The sequence below is a fragment of the Hyperolius riggenbachi genome, chromosome 5, assembly GCF_040937935.1.
Source record: "Hyperolius riggenbachi isolate aHypRig1 chromosome 5, aHypRig1.pri, whole genome shotgun sequence".
Taxonomy (NCBI): Eukaryota; Metazoa; Chordata; class Amphibia; order Anura; family Hyperoliidae; genus Hyperolius; species Hyperolius riggenbachi.
In genome coordinates, this window is record NC_090650.1 from 145,360,178 (window position 1) to 145,376,365 (window position 16,188).

General features: G+C 45.8%; 1 long non-coding RNA gene across 2 annotated transcripts in view; it reads right to left on the minus strand.

The window, feature by feature from the left end:
- LOC137518459 (uncharacterized) overlaps window positions 1–16,188 on the minus strand; it is a 260,370-nt gene that overhangs the window by 190,989 nt on the left and 53,193 nt on the right. For both annotated transcript variants that reach the window (XR_011020825.1, XR_011020824.1), the window contains exon 3: window positions 14,507–14,556. This is a non-coding gene — a long non-coding RNA (uncharacterized lncRNA). The remainder of the gene's footprint in view (window positions 1–14,506; window positions 14,557–16,188) is intronic.

The following is a 16,188-nucleotide window of genomic DNA, read 5'->3' on the forward strand; positions in this document are numbered from 1 at the left end:
TGGAAGAGCGCTTGCGTGCTACTACTGCTGCTGCTGTGGGGGATTCACGACCCTGAGGGAGGGAGGATGCTGCTGCGCTGGTGGGCCTTCTGCTCTCAGGAACCCCTGCCAGCAGTGCCTGCTTCCTCTTAAAGTCCGCATACTCGCGGCAGTGGCGGCTTCTCAGGTGGCCCTGGAGGGATGAGGTACCCATCTTGCTCAGACTTTTCCCACGGCTCAATCTTTTGCTGCATAACCTGCACACCGCATACCTTTTGTCATCAGTACATTCCTCAAAGCAATCCCACACTGGTGACTTTAATTTACTGCGGCCCCCACTAGCAGAGGGTGCAGCGGAGCAATGTGTGGTAGTAGTTGCCGGGGGTTGCATGGTGGTGGTGCCGGCTGAAGCAGTGTCCTGTCTACTTCCTCCACGCCCACTGCTGCCGATGCCCCTGCCCCTGCCTGACATATGGCGATATCCTTGCCTAGGCCGAGGTGACTCGTCATCCTGCTCTGACCATTCTTCCACGGACTCAGCAGGCTGCACATAGTTAGGGTCCACAACGTCATCATCAGCAGCATCATCATAATCCAGCTCTTCCTCTGACTCCCCCGCCTCCTCTTCTGTCCCTACATCCCCAGACACAGACCCCTCTTCTTCATCACCAGAACTCAACAACGCTTGTGATTGTGGCCAGATCTCAATCTCTGCCACATCAGTCCCCAGTAAGTCCTGTGCTTCTTGCATCAGCAGGTTCCCAGATGCCGGACTGAGGGACAGAACGCTGTCATCCTGGGAGGGCTGCTGACCAGTGGGTGCTGGGGTGGATGTCACAACAAGCGTGGGATGTTGGCTGCTGCTGCTACTGCTTGGAGTGGTGCTCACAGTAGAGGTCTGGGAGGAAGTCATGATGTCCATGAGTACGTCAGGTTCCATTTGCTCAACCACCACACGGGGACCAGAAACTTTAAAATATTTGGACAATGGCGTCCGCTGACTCGGCCCAGGCTTTGCTGCCCCCTTTTCTGCTGCATCACGACCACGTACAGCTGGGCGTCCTCTCCCTGGACGTGGAGCAGTCCCAGAAGTGGCTGAGGCAATTGAACTCCCTTTCCTCTCACCCCGCCAAACCTTGCCAGACATGTTGCTAGTAATGAATCACTGGATGCAGTGGGCACAGTACAAGGTCACTGAAGGATGCAGTGGGCACAGCACAAGGTCACTGAAGGATGCAGTGGCCACAGTACAAGGTCACTGAAGGATGCAGTGGGCACAGCAGTGGGCACTGGATATACAACTAGGTCACTGAAGGATGCAGTGGCCACAGTACAAGGTCACTGAAGGATGCAGTGGGCACAGCAGTGGGCACTGGATATACAACTAGGTCACTGAAGGATGCAGTGGCCACAGTACAAGGTCACTGAAGGATGCAGTGGGCACAGTACAAGGTCACTGAAGGATGCAGTGGCCACAGTACAAGGTCACTGAAGGATGCAGTGGGCACAGCAGTGGGCACTGGATATACAACTAGGTCACTGAAGGATGCAGTGGCCACAGTACAAGGTCACTGAAGGATGCAGTGGGCACAGCAGTGGGCACTGGATATACAACTAGGTCACTGAAGGATGCAGTGGGCACAGTACAAGGTCACTGAAGGATGCAGTGGGCACAGTACAAGGTCACTGAAGGATGCAGTGGGCACAGCACAAGGTCACTGAAGGATGCAGTGGCCACAGTACAAGGTCACTGAAGGATGCAGTGGGCACAGCAGTGGGCACTGGATATACAACTAGGTCACTGAAGGATGCAGTGGGCACAGTACAAGGTCACTGAAGGATGCAGTGGGCACAGTACAAGGTCACTGAAGGATGCAGTGGGCACAGTACAAGGTCACTGAAGGATGCAGTGGGCACAGCAGTGGGCACTGGATATACAACTAGGTCACTGAAGGATGCAGTGGCCACAGTACAAGGTCACTGAAGGATGCAGTGGGCACAGCAGTGGGCACTGGATATACAACTAGGTCACTGAAGGATGCAGTGGCCACAGTACAAGGTCACTGAAGGATGCAGTGGGCACAGCAGTGGGCACTGGATATACAACTAGGTCACTGAAGGATGCAGTGGGCACACAAGGATGTCACACTGTGTAATGAGATGCTCATATGCCAGCGAGCGAGCAGTGGGCACTGGGCACGGCACAAGGTCACTGACAGAATGAATGAACAGCGCTGGCAGAGAGTGGCGGCGCCGGCGGTGTGACTGGCTGCCTGCAAATAGTACAAGTGTATAACTGTCACTGGAATATACAAGTGAACACTGCAGCTGCACTAACCTGCCTGCATGCACTCTACACACAGATAATCCCCACTCCCACTACACTGCAGCACTGAACCTGCCTGCACAGCACTACACACAGTTAAATAATCACTAGACTCCCACTACACTACACTGACTACAACTAACTACAGCAATCACTCACTGACTAGCTAACTGTGTACAGTATAAGAGCAGTGTTAGAAAAAAAAAACGCTTTGTTTTTAACACAATAAATGCACTTGCTCAAACAACAATGGCCTGGAGATAATCCTCTCAGCACCACAGTCTAGTAGCAAGGACAGAGCTTTTCCATCATGGCCGCCGCTTTATATTCAGGAGGGGAGGGCATAGCTCCCCTCCTGTGATTGGTTGCTAGGGCCTGGCTGGGGCACTCTGATTGGCCTGCAATGTGTCACTTCCGCATAGTTTGACGCATTTCCGCAAACCACGACTTCAGCCCCGGGTTTCACGAGCGTGAATGCGGATTTCTGTCCGCATTCACGCGAAGCCGAATTAGATTTTCGTGGTTGAAAATCTATTCACGGATTTTCGTGTCCGAGGCGGAATGCGTCAAAATGGTCGTGAATCCACGCGTAAGCGTGATCACGACCTGGCGGTGAGCACCACTGCTTTTGATGGTGAAGAAAAACACTCACTGACACTTCGACTTCCTTCTCAGTTCCTTTAAAGAAAAGACCTACACTTTTCAATATTATGATGGTCTGTGTCTTCTCCAGTGTTAATTGCCTTTTTTCTCTCTATTTGGCTTTCATACCAAAATCATGAAACTCAATCGCAAATGCAAACACATTTTGCATTTCACGTTTTGTAATTTTCACCAAGTTGGCCTTAATTGAAACACAGGAAAAATGCAGCAGAACTATGATTGCCTATTTAGAATGCATTCCTATAATTCAAATTGTAACTTTACTGTACTTGTGTTTGGAAAATCGCAAGCCTTTCCAAAAACAAAATGGAATACAGCCAGTGTGAAAGGGCCCTAACAACTCAGCACTTTCTGCAGTACATTACTGTTCAAATAATGCTCATGGGGATATGGTATTATAGTTAGTTCAACCATTACTTTATGCAGACAAAGGTGGGTTGTAACTAATCAGGAAAAGGTGGGATATCTGTAGAAATTGGCAGCAGCAACTTTCAAGGCCTGCTCAGTCTCCACTGTGGCAGAATAGTTGCACGTTGTTAACTCATTTTTTTCTAATGCAAACAGTAATTTTGTGTAATTCTGAAATGCATATTACTTTCCAGTTTTGGGTAACCTCACGTTTTATGTTTAACCTATGGCAGACCACCCACTTACTTTTTTTTACCATTTCAAGATATTCATTGGACTTTAAATGCCTGAATTTCAGTAAAAAGACTGGAATAAATTGGGGTGTTCTAAAACTTTAGACATAGATATATAAGATGGAGCATATAAAACTGTCTCATGCTGCCTGGCAAGACTGCGTGAGTACAGTATATCTGCAGATGCCGGTCAGCCCTTCTCTGCACACCTTTACTCGATCTGTGCTGTGCATGTTTTTGGCTTTATTGAAACCTCTGTCACTTGTATTCGCTGCCGTGCATTTTCTGTCACCCTTATTATAATTGTCTGTAACCTTATTTATTGTCCATTGCTGCATAATATATTGGTGCTATATAAATCCAATAAGTAATAATAATAGTATTCCCTTCCCTTTCGGCAGTGAATACAGGCAACACAGGCTTCAATAAAGCTAGAGAACGCACACACACACTAGGAAGCAAATAACAGGCACGTGCTGATAGGCTGGCCAGCATCTGGCAATAAACTCACATCACTATCACTAATATCCAAAAGTTAGAAGATGCTGTAGGATTAAAAGTTAATGATGGAAAAACACCGGAGATAACAAATAAATAGAAATAAAGTGATAGGGAAGGCACTAGAAAGCATGACATTTTTCACCTACATAAGCAGTGTGGTAACTGAAGATATAATAGAGAAAGCAAATTGGTCTTCTCTACCCAGTACCCAGTGTGGAAAAAAAGATCTTTAAAAACGCAAAGACTAGACTCTTTAACACTAATTCTTTAGACATTTAAATGTAATATAGCTAGATATAAGAACATGAGATTCAAGCGAGGAAGTGAAACTGGATAGAATATACTCTAAGCAACGAGATGGAGCCATAAATAATGAACAGCCGTTTATTGGAATTCTTAAGGTTCCTTAAAATGAGACTGGCAAAAGATGAATTGGAAGTAAACTATCAAAAGAAGCCATGAGTTCCAGGAAAACTTGGATAAAGTGAAAGCTTTAGCCAAAGACTAATATATTTGGAAGACATGCTCAACTGCCCTATGTTCCAGTGGGTGCAACAGGAAGTAAGTAAAGTAATTCATGCCAGCATAGGCAAGCCAATGACTCACATTCGGAAAATGTTACAACATCTGAGTTCTTCAAAGAGACAACATAGAGCTTGCATAAGATAAAGGGTTTATATACTGCAATATTATCATGTCTACCTTTATACCATAGTGTTGATTATATGAGTCTGCTGTAAGTCAGTATAGATACATATTATAAATGTAACCCTTCGTAGGCTTCTATATTAACCACTTAATATCATGGGCCAAAGGGAACAAATACATGCAAAAATAGGACATTTTTAAACATCCATATTGCAGAATGTGGGTTTAATTAAAGAGCTACTCCTGTGACTTCTAGTAGAATGCAGTAAATTATTCGGGATACCCCCTTTTACGTATCTAAGCCTGACGTCAGCATCAGAAACACTTCCTGTATTTATGTATTGCTGTATACTGATATGTAACCCCGCTCTCCCAGTGATATTGCCCTAAGCTGTTTATTAGGGAGAATTATCCTCCCAGAGCATTCCAGGCATTTCTTCCTGCTGGCTTCAGAGCACACAGCAAACAAATATTCCACAGTGGTGCATCTGCCAGCAAGATGAGGAACGATTTTACAATGGGCCAACACTAACTAAATAATTTATAATGCAATAGTGCGGGAAAGTGAAAATAACTCTGCAACTGGGCATGCTTGGGTGTTTGGAGTCATTATGGATACATGTTGAATCCTTGAGTGATATTGGGCGAATGCTGTACATACTAGATAGGCAAATGATTATTGGTCAAAGTGCCCAACTGCCCATTTTGGGCAGCTTTACACAACTTTTATCTAATGTGTATGTATACCTTCAGAGGCAGAGGATCAGCAGGACAGCCAGGCAATGCCCATTGCTAATGAGGAAATAAATGACAGCCTCCATATCGCTTTCACGTTAGGTGTGTATTAATTAAATAATTTACTCTTTAAATTTCTTTATAATATTTCAAAGCCCCAAAAAACAATAAGGAAAACCAAGAATAATAAGACTGTTTAAAACAATTACAATTTGTAATAAAACATAGGTATAAGATATCCATTGTGCGAAGGAGTCAACTTTTTTTTTACTGAATTACATTTGTAAGTTACAAACTGTTAAGGGATTGTTATTATTCTAATACATCTGTACATTAAGCGACAGGTGATTACACAAGTACATTTTAAAACGTGCATTTTTTACCTTCCTAAAGATAATGACAAGCAGTGTGATATGATTCTACATTTTATCCAAGATAACAAAACATAAAATTTTATGGTTCTTGAAATGAGCAAAAGTTATATTCATGTGCCGAAAATGTGTTATGCATAATATAAGGTTATCTAATGACAGTTGTGGGAAAGTTGTCATCTTACAAGCTGTCATTTTTCAAGCATATTAATCACAGTTTTAAAATGCAGCTGTAGTGAAGTTAACTGAGGCCACTGAATCCTCTCTCAACACATTTAGAAAACTGTTTCATAGTTTCATTCTTTTTTTTTTTTTTTTTTCTCTTTTTTTAAACCAATAGTTTATTTACTCCAGACTAATGCAAAAAAAGGGTCTAGAATTTTTCATTTGCTTATGGAAACCACTTTCAAAGATCCTAGAAAAAAATAGTGTATTTTCTAGAAAGGATAAGCAAGATCAATTTCACAGAAAGCAAAATTACCTCAGCGGGGAGCATGGACCATTCAAAGGGAGATTAACTCCCCTATACTATGGGCTCAATGCTGATCTTCATTTTTCCCACACTTCCACCTTCTAAACTGCAACCTCTGCTTTCAAACACCTTAGTACCCATTGATTTTCTGTAGTCAAAAATCTTTTCAACTTCAAATTTTTGATTTCCATCGACAAGCAGGGTTGCTGGAATGTACCAAAATTCAATTCGGGTACATTCGAATTCGGGCCCGCGGAAAATTCGGATGCGATCGCCGAATTCGGTTCGGATTCGAATTTGGTTCGGGTTGCGTAAAAAAAATTCGGGAAAAATTTGTGTTTGCGAATTCGGATGATTTTTTTTTTTAAAGGGAAATCACATGTAAATAGGTCTAATATAAAAAAAAAAGAAAAATGTGATGGAAAACTCCTCCTCCTCCTCCTTCGCTTTGTTTTTTCCCTTATAGAACTCTACTGTTGTAAAATGTTATCTTCAACACCAGCATAGCTATTGTAGTGGCATAATAGCTAGTGGCACATTGCAGCAGCACATAATTCTGTGGACCCTGGCGGTGGGAACACAGACAGGCAGGAGGATAAACTCAGCAGGAGGAGGAGTAGTGAATGGCAGCAGGCAATGTGTGGACCCTGGTGGTGGGAACACAGACAGGCAGGAGGATAACTATAGCAGCAGGAGGAGGAGTAGTGACGTATGGCAGCAGGCAATGTCGCAGGCCAATGGTACCTAGCGTTGGTACCATGGCTGAAAATAAACACCAAAGAGCAGGAGGAGGTTCCGGACAGCAGTCGTGCAGCCCACATTGTGCCCAATGCACAACTGGGACAGCACACTTTTCAACCCAGACATCTCCGAATTTTTTTTTTTACAACAGTATAGCTATTGTAGTGGCGTAATAGCTAGTGGCGCATGGCAGCAGTGCTGAATTCTGTGGACCCTGGTGGTGGGAACACAGACAGGCAGGAGGATAAACTCAGCAGGAGGAGGAGGAGTGGCGAATGGCAGCAGGCAATGTATTCTGTGGACCCTGGCGGTGGGAGCACAGACAGCAGGATAACTGTGGACCCTGGCGGTGGGAGCACAGACAGCAGGATAACTACAGCAGCAGGAAGAGGAGTGACGTGTGGCAGCATGCATTGTGTGGTGAACAGCAGGAGGATGAAAATCAGCGCTTCATAATATGTTGGCGCTGTATAAAAGCAATAAATAAATAAATACACAAATAAATAAATTGATAAACTAATCAGTAAATTCATAAATATATAAATACATCAGAAACAGCAGCAGGAAGAGGAGTGACGTGTGGCAGCAGCAGGCATGTCACGGGCCATGGTAGCTAACGTTACTACCACAGCAAGTGAAGAAACACCAGGCCAAATTATCAGGACCCCGGGAATGAAGGTTTATGTTGTCAAAGAATGATTCCCAGGCACCTCATGTCCTCCTCTCGCCGACAGTAGGTGCCAGGAACGTGCCTTCAATCCAGGCCTGGTTGACCTTCAAAAATGTCAGTCTGTCCACTCCCTCTGTGGACAAACAAGAGCGCTTCTCGGTGACCACGCCACCGGCCGCACTGAAGCACCTCTCGGACAGCACGCTGGAAGGGGGGGGAAAGACAGGACTTCCAGGGCGTACTGCGCCAGCTCACTCCAGATGTGCAACCACTCCACCCAGTACTCCATGGGTTCCATGCTGCCGGTGTCAAGCCCACTGAAGGACCCCATGTACTCAGCCACCATCTGGGTCATGCGCTGGCTGTGGCTTTCAGAAGAGGTGGCTGCTGCACGCACCTCCTCTCTCGGCTGCTCTACCGTCATGTAGAGCGCCTGCGTCAATGACAGCAGGTCTCCTGGGCACCTGATGCTGCTGCTGGCCACAGGCACCGGCTGCTGTGCTGGCTGGACAGGGACAGAGGGGGTGGAAGCCTGGGGGAAGGCTTCCACCAGTCGCCGAACAAGGAGCTGCTGCAACTCGCTTGTGCGCTGCTCATGTCCTCTAGCAGGCAGAAACTGAGCCCACTTCCTCCTCAGCCGTGGATCCAGGATCATGCTGATGCAGGCATCCTCCCTCGCTTGCATCTGCTTCACCCTGGGGTCTGTGCACAGGCAACGCAGCATGTGCGCTGCCATGGGGGACAGAAAGGTCCGTGACACAGAGACATCAGGGTCAGCGTCCTCCTCTGGCTCCTGAGCCTCTTCCTCCTCTCTCCACCCTCGCACAACTGCTGCTGCGCTCCACTGTTACCCCTCAGCAGCGACATCCAGCACCTCCAACTCCTCTTCATCCTCCTTCAGGGAGTCAAATTCCTGCACAGCAGTGGACTGGTGTTCCAGCTGGTTCCGGGCCTCCTCCCCCAAATCCACCAAATCACCAAGTGCCCTGTCCAGCAGACAAACAAAGGGCACCCACTGGCAAAGGGATGCCCTCTCCTGGCTCACCAGGTTGGTTCCCTGCAGGAAGGGAGCCAACACCAAGCAGACCTGCTGCATCTGCCCCCACTGTGCATTGGTGAGGAGCTGGAGTTTGGTGGTGCCTTCGAGAGTGCCATCCACGATGTACCGATTGACAGCCCTCCTCTGCTCAACCAGCCACTCCAACATCGCCAGGGTGAAGTTCCAGCGAGTCGGCACATCGATGACAAGGCGGTGTGGTGGCAGGCCCTCACTGGATCTCTGCCAGCTTTGATGCAGCAGCAGCTGAGCGGCGGAAAGTGCGCACAATTTTCCGCCCTGCTTCCAACAGCTCCTGCATCCCCAGGAACTTGTGCACCACCAGGTCCCGGACGTGGGCCAAGCAGGGGATGTGGGATAAGTGTCCCGTGCTGATGGCAGCCAGCAGGTTGGCAGGATTGTCGGACACCACCAATCCAACTCGGAGGCCTCTGGGGGTCAGCCACGTCTTCTCCAGCTCCCTCAGGTAGCGGAGCACGTTGGCTGCTGTCAGACTGTTCTTCCCCAGGCTCACCATCTCCAGCAGCGCTTGGCAGTGGCGGGCCTTCACGCTGCTGTTGCGTTGTCACTTGGCGGAGGGAGCTGCTGTTTCTCCCCTGACCCCGCGTGGTGGCACCACATAGTGGGCGACTGGTGCCGCTGCTGTGCCTGAGGCCGATGCTGCTGCTGCTGCTGATGCGCCCGAGGGTGGACCTGCTGCTTCCTCACTCGGGCTTTCCACCAGACTGACCCAGTGTGCCGTAAAGGACAGATCGTGTTCTGTCCCAAAACGGCTGCTCCATGAATCCATGGTTATGTGGATCCGCGCACTCACAGCGTGATCAAGTGTGCGGCCCTCGTTCGCCATGGCAAACTGGTGCAGTGCTGGGATCGCCGTGCGGGAGAAGTAGTGGTGGCTGGGGACTTGCCACTCCGGGATCCCAAAATGCAGCAGCGCTCTCATGTCACTCCCCTCCTGCACGAAGGAATATGGCAGGAGCTGGGAGCACATGGCACTGGCAAGCAACCCGTTCAGCACCCGGATGCGCCTGTGAGCGGGAGACAACACCTTGGTCACACCAGGAAAGGACTCGCTGAGCAGGGTCTGGCGGTGTTTGCCTGCGCGGGAGGATGAGGAGGCCACTGTGAAGGGAGCTGGTGAGGCAATTTAGGACTCGCTGCCCGGGGGGGGGGGGGGGGGGAGGAGTGAGTTGCTGCTGCTGTGCTCCTGCTGCTGCTGCTGGGTGGGATGCTGCTGCTGCTGCTGAAATCTGTGCAGTGGCTCTCTGGCTCTGACCACTGCCTGCGCCACTTTGCATCAGCTTCTCATACTCACAAAAATCCTCAAAATGCCTGGTCTCTAAGTACGTCGACAGGCATGAGGTACTCAGCTTGAGGAAATAGCGACCTCTGCTGAGACTGACCTTGCAACTGTTGCAAACTGCACGGGTCGGGTCCTCTGTGCACTTAGTGAAGAACCGCCAGACTGGGGACTTCAACCTGCCCTTTATGCTTGAGGGCTGGGGTTTTTTGGTGCCCTTGGAGGCTTGTGCCTTTTTTGGTTTGGTTGGAGGTTTGCTGCGGGTGGTGGTAGCGGATGAAGCAGCAGGCTGTGGCTCCTGCCTTCCACGCCCTGTGCTTGCCGCCTTGCTGCTGCCATGCCTCTCAGAGACACCTCCTCCTCCGATCACGAGCTGCCTTTAAGCAAGTGTGCTGGTGGTACAGGTGGTGACACATAGGAAGGATCCAGCACGTCATCATCATCCCCAAACATGTCCTCTGAGCCCACCTCAACCACATCCAGTAGCCCAAAATCCCCTGCATCACGCCCCTCCTCATCAGCGCCAACAACAAACTGCTCCACCTCCTCCTCCTCCTCCTTGCATGATGATGTCCCCATTATCTCCTGCTCAAACTTCTCCACAACATCCCTGTACATGGCTGCAGTCACTGGGGTGAAGACCGAGCTCAGTGAGGGCAGGCTGGTCAATGGGGTCAACATGACCTCAAGCGGTGGTGGAGGCCTGCTGCGGACAGGAGTGCTGGTGGTGGTGGCACTGGTCTCGCTGGTGCTGGAGGCCTGGCTGGAAACGGTGGCTTCCTGCCCCGCAATCATTTCCACCACAGCCTGCACCTGACTCTCCCCAATGGGCCGTGGGCGACGACCCGTCTCAAAGATGGGCGCAACATGCTGCTGTTGCGCCTCTGCTCCCTCCTCCCTGCAGTCAGTGGCTGGCGGCGGACCAGTCCCAGACCTGATGCTGCTGGCAGTGGCTCCTGCAATGGCACTGCCTCTCCTGGTGGTGCCTCGTCCTCTACCTCTGCCAGAATTTTGCACTTATATACGAATACAGTAAAAAAAACCAAATGTGTAGAAACCGGCGGGAAAGGGTGGTGGTGGTGACTGACTGTAAGTGGTAAGTGTCAACAAAAAATGAAGTAGTAGTAGTAGTAGTAGTAGTAGTAGTAGTAGTAGTAGCAGCAGTAGTAGCAGCAGTAGCAGCAGCAGCAGCAGCAGCAGCAGTAGCAGTAGCAGTAGCAGTAGCAGTAGCAGTAGTAGTGAATCTCTACAGTACTAACTCGTGTGACAGTGGGTGACAATTACGGTCGGTCGGTCACACACGGTCAGACGCAATCAACAGGGTGCGCCGGCAAATGACAGTCACACAGCAGGTGACAACAAGGGATGCTGGCCTGCGAATGTAACAATTTACTACAGAAAGGTAATAAATCACACAGTAACAATGAAAAAAATTAAATGAAGGAGTGGGTGGGAGTAGTGGAAGACTACCACCTACATAGTAGTAGTACGGTTGTACGCGCAGGTAGTAACTATTAACCACCTGCTGTACTAAACAGTATACAATATAACTAACTGCCAGACAGTGGGTGACAAATTACAGTCGGTCGGTCACACATGGTCAGACGCAATCAATAGGGTGCGCCGGCAAATGACAGTCACAGCAGGTGACAACAAGGGATGCTGGCCTGCGAATGTAACAATTTACTATAGAAAGGTAATAAATCACACAGTAACAAATGAAAAAAATTAAATGAAAGGGTGGGTGGTAGTAGTAGTGGAACGGAGACTACCACCTACCTAGTAGTAATACGGTTGTACGAGCAGGTAGTAACTATTAAACGTCTGCTGTACTAAACAGTAAACAATATAACTAACTGCCAGACAGTGGGTGGCAAATTACAGTCGGTCGGTCACACACGGTCAGATGCAATCAACAGGGTGCGCCGGCAAATGACAGTCACACAGCAGGTGACAACAAGGGATGCTGGCCAGTACACAGTCAATCAGTAGCTAACTAGTATTAACTAACAGTACTGAAGCTATAAACTAACAGACTACAGCAAACAGCAGCAGTACAATTTAACTACACTACTATAGTGCACAACTAACTAGAATCCCTAACCTACCTAAGCTAGTAGTAGGCTAAGGCTGCCCTAGGCTAGCAGGTCTAGCCTGCACACAGACTAACACTAGCCTAGCACAGTATACAGTACACACTAGCTGACTACAAACAATCAAATTACTATCTATCTATATAAGAGTACAATAGATGTGTTTAGGAGGTGTTTAGGAAGCAAAACGCTAGGTTTAGCACAGAATACACTTGATCAGACACGCAGCACAGCACTGGAGATGCTCTCAGTACCAACTCAGTCACACAAGTGCGTAGCTCCGCAAAATGGCCGCCGCCTTATATAGATGAGGGGAGGACCAGGCTCCCCTCCTCTGATCGGTTGCTAGCGTTGCCAGGGACTCAGCTGGAGGATTTCTGATTGGCCCGCATCACTCCCGAATCCCGCTTCGGGTCCGGCGCATTCGGCTTCGGCTTCGGGAACGCTAAAATTTACCCAAATCATTTGGGTAAATTCGCATTCGGGAGTCCTGGAGAGCAAGCCTGTTGACAAGACTAAAGCCATGTACACACATGCAATAAACATTGTCTGAGACCTTAGGCAAGTCTCCTTAACACTGCTACTGCCTATAGAGCACGTCCTAGTGGCTGCAGCTCTTGCGCTTTGAGTCCGCCAGGAGAAAAGCGCAATATAAATGTTCTGTGTTTGTTTGTTGTTTGTTTGAAATGACTGTCAATGTGTGTACACTGGCCACCAATTGATATTGCTCGGGCAGTCATCCTGAGAAGATCCTTAGAAAAAATGGGGAACATAATAGTACAAACAAATGGAATATTCCAATATACAAAATACGTAATTGGTGGAAAGTACGGAATCGATACACAATACAGAATTGGTATTGACAGGGACTATAGTTACATGATGAATACAATGTATAATGAATTCCAAGACACAAAAGGGGTAGAGAGCCATGCCCTTGTAAGCTTACAATCTAAAGGAATAGGAGGGGAACACAAGAATAGAAGAGAATTCCTCAGAGACTAGTTTGACAAATTCACTATGAAGTTGTTACGGTTGTGAGTACTGTCAACCCTGGCACCAATGGTAGGTAAAGGCTCTCCAAGGATGTGGAGTCTACATTGTTATGGATCCTCACCAAAGTACCTCACAAGGGATGTTTTGCCACCACTCCTAGTGAGTGATGGACTTCTTTGTGATCTAATAGCCACAAGGACATAGCTTCCATGATTGTCCCCTTTCCTGCACAATGCCATAAATACAGATAACTGTTTAAGCCTACTGAAAGATCTGGGATGTTTGTGAACTTTCTGTTGTCTTCGTATCTATTATGAGGTCCAGCACATGAGGGATATACAGGGTCTAGCGCTGAAGATTTCTTATAAATTTCATATTACTGTCCCCTTTTAAGACTGAGAGAACAAGACACTCCATTAGTCTGGTATCTGGAGGAAGCAAATCAAAGAAAAAGGTCCAGGTCAAGATGGTAAGACCAAAGTAGTAAACAATAGTCTATCATGAATTGAGGCAGGTGGCAAGTAGCTTAACTTGGGCATAACGTTGAAGTATGAGCAAGGTCAGATAACAAGCAAAGTCAAAACCAGAAAACTAGTATGACATACTGGCACACTAAAGCACCAGCTAGAATCAGGCATACCATCCCCCAGGAGTCCTTAAAAAATAAACAGAAAACTCTGTTAAATCTGTCACATTTTAAAGTCAAAGTTGTTGTAAGCTAAAATTTACTATTGTTACTTTTAATTACTTGCAAAGCAGTTAATTCTTATTGCCAGTAATTAGTTTCCCTATATCCATTATGACTGTTAATAAAATCACTCTTGTGTCTTTCACTAATTCAGCTGTTACAACAATCTGAGATTTTCTTGTTTGAGACATTTGTCATGCAATTTAATTTCAAGTCACACGTAACACTAAAAATACATAAGCTTTGTATAGTATTATCTAAACAAAAATATAATATTTTCAGTGTAGCTCATATTGCTCGACTACCTGCTGTTCATGAGTATTGCAAACTTAGACATCGTTGCCATTTTCATAGATGTAGATTATATACCCTGTGCTTCACGATGCAAATTACCTTGAATCTGTCTTGGGACTTGTGTTTATCTCTTATGCAGACAGATGCTGCTAAGAGATTTTTTCTTAATAACTTCAGACATACAGATGGTGATATATCAAAATATATGCAGATAGGTTTGGTAATTTTAAATTTAGCATGTGGGCATTTTATAAAATCAGCAAGCTCATAAAAATACTAAAGAATTCCAATCAAATATTCCACAAATAATAATCCATCAGATTTCACTTACCCCTCAGGGCCAAACTTCTAAAATCTGCTGGCAAGTTACTTGAATTTTACCTGGAATTTTAAATGGACACATAAACAAATACATTCCATTGATTTATACTTGGAAAAGCTACTGACCAATAAACTCCTTTGTCATAATTCAGGTATTTTTACTGTCCTTATTAGCCATTCTGATTTCTATTCTGTTTTTCTTGGCTTGTGTTTTAGATTTGTACTTCTGACACATTTCTAAAAATTATCATTTGGTTTAAGCACTGCTTGGTTTCCAATTCTTTACAGCATTCAGGCTAGGTTTCCACTTGTGCGTTTTTCTCTCAGAAAATTTGCATTAATTTGGCAACTAATGGTAGTGAATGAGGCTGTTTCCATCCAATGCAAATTTTCGTATGTATTTGTATGCATGAAAAAATCTGACGTCCTGCATAATTTTTTTGGACATCACATCTGATTTGCATAGGCAACGCATAGCAATGCAAATTTTTGCATTACTTGCACGAAAATTCTCATTAAATCCATGGTTTCAGGAAGTTGTCAGCAGTCATGAGTAAGCTGTTACTAGGCAGATTATGTTATATTTGACTATTGCAAATTAGAAAAATCTTATAATATATCACACTACAGTGGATACGTAGTCTAACTTATCAATAATGTCAGATTTCCAGATTTTCACATTGACTGTGCAAAGTCACATTTCCATGAAATCCTCAAAAGTAACTGTTATTGGATAAGTTCCTTGTTAAAGCCACAAAAAAAAAAGGTTGGGGTAATGCAACAGATGGCAATGATTCTGTTAGTTATAGTTAAAGTCTTGTTTACATTTTTATTTTATACTATTTTACTATAACTGTTTTTGGATGGTGAAATGAATCAACTGGGTTTCCATTAATCCTCATGGGGAAATTCGCTTTGATATATGAGTGCTTTGGATTACAAGCTTGTTTTCAGGAACAAATTATGCTCGCAAACTAAGGTTCCACTGTATATAACGTTAAAACAGATCTTTCTATTACAATAGTCTCGCGTCTATGCTGACTACATGTTATTGACTGGCATTCATTCATATAATAAACAATTAATTGGATAATTAACTTATTAGTTACCCATTATAACAAAAGTGAGCAAAAACCAACAAAGAACAAAATCAAGCGAAGAGTACAGGACCTTGTTGACTTTACTCAGAATCATTCTACTCCAAATGAAAAGCCATCTTATAAAGTGATAAGAGTTCATATATTCAGAAGTAAAGAAATTGGCTCATGTCTAAGAAAGGTATTTCATTTTAGTTTTAGATACTATAGAAAGAGAATTTAAAATATTATTTCGGTGCCAATTGCCATCACGTATATAAACTGGGAGGAGTTCTTTCACGCCCTATGCAGACCGGAAGTGGAGAATAAGTGCATAAAAATGAGAAGGCATAGAGCAAACTTCCATACCCATGAACAACTTATTGATATTTCCTTATGGTAGGGGGGGGGGGGGTTATTGCAGGGGTAAATAGGTCGACAACCTGCCATTGTTGATTCATAATGAAAAAAAGAAGAAACAAATATTAATGTAACCAAAATCCTGTTATAAGGTTCACCTGTCAGGATCTCTCCTGTAGCATGTTCTGTCGGTTGCAGTGGAACTGCAACTAGGCAGTTCTGACTTATCTGCTTGCATTCGGTTGCGCATTCGCAA